Source organism: Arachis ipaensis, chromosome B7, assembly GCF_059453495.1.
Source record: "Arachis ipaensis isolate K30076 ecotype BB chromosome B7, ASM5945349v1, whole genome shotgun sequence".
Classification (NCBI taxonomy): Eukaryota; Viridiplantae; Streptophyta; class Magnoliopsida; order Fabales; family Fabaceae; genus Arachis; species Arachis ipaensis.
This window is the reverse complement of record NC_142442.1, coordinates 117931823-117937766: the sequence shown is the minus strand read 5'-3', so window position 1 is coordinate 117937766 and position 5944 is coordinate 117931823. Positions and strand designations below refer to the sequence as shown.

Sequence of the window (5944 nt, the reverse complement as noted above, 5' to 3'; positions counted from 1 at the left end):
TGATGTTTTGTTGGGATGAGGAGAATTTGGCTAGAAACTTGGCAACCAAATCATCCCAACTAGTGATACTTCCTTGGGGAAAGGTTTCAAGCCATTGTGCCGCTTCATCCTTCAGTGAGAAAGGGAATAACAAGAGCTTATAGGTATCATGATTTACACTATCGAGATTGATAGCACCACAAGTCCTCAGAAAAATGGATAGGTGCTGTTTAGGATCCTCCAATGGATTTCCACCATAGGAACAATTGTTCTTGATTAGTGTAATGAGTTGCGGCTTCATGTTGTGGTGTTCTTCTTTCTCAGAAACTCCTTCTTCAATGATATCCTTCCCTCTGGTCTCTCTTCTTTCCTGTGACATATAAATCAACAAACGGAACACACAGTGGTACTCTTGAAAATTGAGTGTAGTCAGTTGAGACAAAACTTCAAACAGTTAGTGGGTTAGTCAAAATTAAAGAAAAAGTGCTTGATCTAAACTACCACCTCACTTAATCATTGTCAATCTATTTCAATCCCCAGCAACGGCGCCAAAAACTTGATGTGTATTTTTGGAAAACGAATTCCAAACACACAATCTAACCGGCAAGTGCACCGGGTCGCATCAAGTAATAATAACTCACGTGAGTGAGGTCGATCCCACAGGGATTGAAGGATTGAGCAATTTTAGTTTAGTGGTTGATTTAGTCAAGCGAATCAAGTATTGGTTGGGTGATTTGTGATTGCAGAAACTAAATTGCTTGAAATGTAAAGGGAGAGGGGTAGATTGCAGAAAATTAAAGAGAAAAAAAAGTAAATAAGCTGAATCTTAAAGAACAAGTAATGTAAATTACAGAAACTTAGATTGCAAGAAATGTAAATGGCTGAATCTTAAAGTGCAAGAAATGTAAATTACTTGAATTATAAAGGGAATTGGGAAGTGGGTTTGCAGAATTTAAACAAGGAAAAGTAAATTGCACTAAACTGAAAAGTAGAAGAAGAATTGAATTGAACCGGATCTAAAACGGAAATGTAAATGAACTTGAAAAAACGTTAAACAGAGAATCTAAAATGAAAACTCCAGATCTCAGGATCCAAGAGACTAGATAATCGAGTCTAGATCTCAATGCCTTCCTAGATCCAAATGTAGAATTCAATTGCAAGAAATAAAGAAAAGTAAATTGCAGAATGAATAGAAGAAGAGGCAATTAACAGAAATTGAAATTCAATTATGCAGAAAATTAAACAAGATCCCAACGTGAGATTGAAACAGAAGTTCTTCAATTCTTCACCCAAGATCCAAAGCAAGAAAAGTAAAGAGTGTTGAGCAAGAACAAGGAAGAAGAGAGATCAATTCTCCTTCCTAATTCTCTTGATTTCTAAAGCAACAATTCAAAAATGTAAAGGTGAGCTCTCTACTGTAAGTATGTAAAAATTCTCCCAGGAAGCTCCCTGAAAACTTAAATCCTAAGCTATTTATACACTTTCTTCAAATGGTCTTCAAGCCTTGAATTGGGCCTTTGCTCTTGATGGAATTGGGTTGATAAAAGCCTCTGTTGATTGGTCTTGGAGTTGGAGAGAAACCCATTGTGAACCGGGCCATGAATCATAAAAGCTTGAGTCAAAGTTTGAGGCAAACTTTGGCTCAAGCTTTTCATATCAGCTGCCCCCTTTTGCTGCTACCAACGTTTGGGCTAAAGTTTGAGGTCAAACTTTGAGCCAAACGTTGGGCCTTCTTGTATGCCTTGTGGCACCAACGTTTGCCAAAAAGCTTGAGGCAAACGTTGGCGCAAACCTTTGCTCTCCTGGGTGTGTTGATGGTGGCGCCAACGTTTGCCAAAAAGCTTGAGGCAAACGTTGGCGCAAGCTTTTTCTCCCCTGGGTATGTTGGTGTGGCGCCAACGTTTGCCAAAAAGCTTGAGGCAAACGTTGGCGCAAGCTTTTCTCCTCCAGGGTGTTGGTGTGTGGCGCCAACGTTTGTCAAAAAGCTTGAGGCAAACGTTGGCGCAAGCTTTTGCTCCATCCAATGTGAATTCACTCTTCCAAAAGTTTGAGCTAAAGTTTGAGGCAAGCTTTTGCTCAAGCTTTTTGTTCTCTCTTGCTCCTTGCCCTTTCTTCTTTCTTCAACCTTCTTCAAATCTCTTTTGTCCTATCATCAATCAATCAAACACATCAAAGCTATGCTCAAAATCATGAGTTTGTTATTCTTTCATAATATATGACAATTATAGCACAAAATCTCATGAAATTGCATTAGTTCATCCATGGTTGATTGAATCAAAGGAAATATGAAATTCTACCCAATTGGCTTACTTATGGCTCAAGAAAGTGCATAAAAACAATTGAAAACAAAAGAAAAAGACTAGTGAAACTAGGCTAAGATGACTTGTCATCATAGGACATGTTCATGCATTCAATAATTTAATCATATGCATTGAGAAAAACCAAAGAAAAAAATCATAAAAAAAATGAAAAAGAGAAAAAGAAAAGAAAAAATGCAAATAAGAAAAAGGGGACAAAATCCCCAAAGTAAATGTTGGTAGCAATGTATATGAATTGTACTCAAATCAGGATGCATAAATATATGAAAAACATGGTTAATGGATAGTTAGATGTGGTGTTATGATTACATGGATTGTCTAAAGTTAGGTGGAAAGTTTAAGTTAATTAAGGATTCAGATTTTAGTCCACTTGGCCAAATACAATCCTACCTTGACCCTAACCCCATTACAACCCTTAAAAGACCTCTTGATATGTGTATCTGTGCATTAAATTTATGTTGATTGTTAGATGAAGAGAAAGCCTTAGAAAGCAAGATTAGTAGAGAATTGAGAGAATCGAACCTTAAACACATGAGTGATTAGAGTGTATACACTACCAGTGAGGATTCGATGCTCAATTCCGTGTTCCCTGCTTTCATGAGCTATTTTCTTCTTGCAAGTCTATTTGTACTTCATTTTCATGATTTGAATTAGTGAAATCCAGTTCATATTTATTCTTGGAGAATTTATTTACTTTAAAACCAAGTAGGTAGAAATATTTTGCATGTACTTAGATTCATATAGATAGGTTGCATTTCATACCATTCCTCTTCATTCTTTATAGTTTCTCTTGAGCTTAGCATGAGGACATGATAATGTTTAAGTGTGGGGAGGTTGATAAACCACTATTTTATGGTTTATCTTGTGCTCAATCGAGTGGATTTTATCAACTCTTTACCCACTTATTCATAATATTTGCATGGTTTTATATTTCCTTCCTGATTTTGTGCTATGATTGAAAATATGCTTCTTTGATCTTATATTTGCTTATTATTAATCTTATCTTATTACCATTAGATACCTTGATATGTGTGTTAAGTGATTTCAGAGATTACAGGGCAGGAATGGCTCAGAGGATGGAAAGGAAGCATGCAAAAGTGGAAGGAATACAAGAAGTTGAAGGAACTGCAAAGCTGTCAGCCTGACCCTCTTGCACTCAAACGGCTATAACTTTAGCTACAGAGGTCCAAACGACGCGGTTCTAGTTGCGTTAGAAAGCTAACGTCCGGGGCTTTGATTTGATATATATATGCCATAGTTGCCCTGACGCTAGGTGACGCGACCGCGTGCTTCATGCGGCCGCGTCGCAGTGACGAAAAAGCAGCTTGTTTGAATTCGCAACCAGCGAATTCTGGGCTATTTCTGACCCAGTTTATGACCTAGAAAACACAGATTAGAGGCTATAAAGTGGGGGAATGCATCCATTCATAAAGAGGCTTTCACATTCACAATCTTAGGAGTAGATGTAGTTTTTAGAGAAAGAGGTTCTCTCCTCTCTCTTAGGATTAGGATTTAGGACTTCTCTTAAAGGAATTAGGATTTCTTCTTCTCAATTTCCAGATTTAATATTCCTTTTATATTTTTATTCTACTGCTTTTATTCATATCTATACTTTATGTTGCCAAATTGGCTTATGAACTCTTCATGTTAGATTATAATTTCTCTTATTAATGTTATTTGAGGTATTTCAATTTATGATTGCTTTCTTTAATTTATGTTATTGTTGCTTTACATCTGAAGGCATTTTTATTCCAGCAAATTTACTTTTTCCCTTTTGGTCTTGGTTAAGAAAGCAGTAACTCAGGAGTTATCTTAGCTCAACGTAATTGATAACTGTTATCTTTGCTAATTGAACTGAACTTCAATAATCCCAACCTTTTCTTAGGAAATAAATAGGATTCGAAGATCAAACTAATTAGTCCCTTGACTTTCCTTTTGCTTTAGTAAAGGTCAACTAAGTGGAATTAAGATTCAACTTTCATTATTATTGATAAGGATAACTAAGTCTGGACTTCCAATTTCTCATACCTTGCCAAAAGTTTATTTTACAGTTATTTATTTATTTTTAATTGCCATTTAAATTATTTGTCATACTTATTCCTCACTCTCAACCCCGATTTACAACTTTATAGCCAATAATAAGAACATACTTCCCTGCAGTTCCTTGAGAAGACGACCCGAGGTTTGAATACTCAGTTATCAATTTCAAAGGGGTTTGTTACTTGTGACAACCAAAACGTTTGTACGAAGGGATTTCTGTCGGTTTAGAGACTATATCTACAACGCGACTGTTTTTATGAAATTCTTTACTGGCAAAAGTTCCTCTCATCAAGTGTACATGAACTGGTTATTTGCAACCATGTCAATGAGTTCCTGAGCTTCTGCAGGCATTTTCTTTAGGTGAATGGATCTACCTGCAGAATGGTCTAATGACATCTTAGATAATTCAGACAGACCATCATAGAATATATCCAAGATGGTCCATTCTGAAAGCATGTCAGAAGGTCACTTTTTAGTCAGTTGCTTATATCTCTCCCAAGCTTCATAGAGGCATTCACCTTCTTTCTGTTTGAAGGTTTGAACATCCACTCTAAGCTTGCTAAGCTTTTGAGGAGGAAAGAACTTGGCTAAGAAAACCGTGACCAGCTTATCCCAAGAGTTCATGCTATCTTTAGGTTGAGAGTCCAACCATATTCTAGCTCTGTCTCTTACAGCAAACGGGAAAAGCATAAGCCTGTAGACCTCGGGATCAACCCCATTGGTCTTAACAGTATCACAGATTTGCAAGAATTCAGTTAAGAACTAAAAAGGATCTTCTGATGGAAGTCCATGAAACTTGCAGTTCTGTTGCATCAGAGAAACTAATTGAGGCTTTAGCTCAAAATTGTTTGCTCCAATGGCAGGGATTGAGATGCTTCTTCCATGTAAATTGGAATTTGGTGCAGTAAAGTCACCAAGCATCTTCCTTGCATTGTTATTATTTTCAGCCATGTCTTCTTCTTTTTCGAAAATTTCTATAAGATTTTCTCCAGAGAGTTGTGCTTTAGCTTCCCTTAGCTTCCTCTTCAGAGTCCTTTCAGGTTCAGGATCAGCTTCAACAAGAATGTTCTTATCCTTGTTCCTGCTCATATGAAAAAGAAGAGAACAGAAAAGAAAATATGGAATCCTCTATGTCACGGTATAGAGATTCCTTTATGTGAGTAGAAGAAGAAAAAAATTCGAACACAGAAAGAGGGAGAGGGTTCGAATTTTTAAGAAAGAGAAGTGTTAGTAGATAAATAAATAATTAGAAGGAGGTGAGAGAGAAGAATTTTCGAAAATAATTGAAAAGAAAAGAAAAATATTTTTGTTTTTAATTTAAAATTAAAGTTAAAATTCAAAAATTAAGAAAAGAAAATAAAACTAAATCAAATTAAAATTTAAAAAATAGTTAATTAAAAAGGAATTTTGAAAAAGAGGAAGGTGATTTTTGAAAATTTAAATAGAGAATTAGTTAGGTAGTTTTGAAAAAGATATGATTGAAACAAAAAGATAGGATTAGTTTGAAAAAGATTTGAAAATCAATTTTAAAAAGATAAGAGGTTAGAAAAGATTTTGAAATTGATTTTGAAAAAAGATGTGATTGACATTTATTTTGAAAAAGATTT

General features: G+C 35.6%; 1 non-coding gene across 1 annotated transcript; it reads left to right on the top strand.

Moving 5' to 3' along the window:
• Positions 1-4787: 4787 nt before the first annotated feature.
• LOC148553867 (small nucleolar RNA R71) lies at positions 4788-4895 on the top strand. The gene has a single exon (XR_015893158.1). It is a non-coding gene; the product is annotated as a small nucleolar RNA R71 (small nucleolar RNA).
• The last annotated feature ends 1049 nt before the right edge of the window (positions 4896-5944 follow it).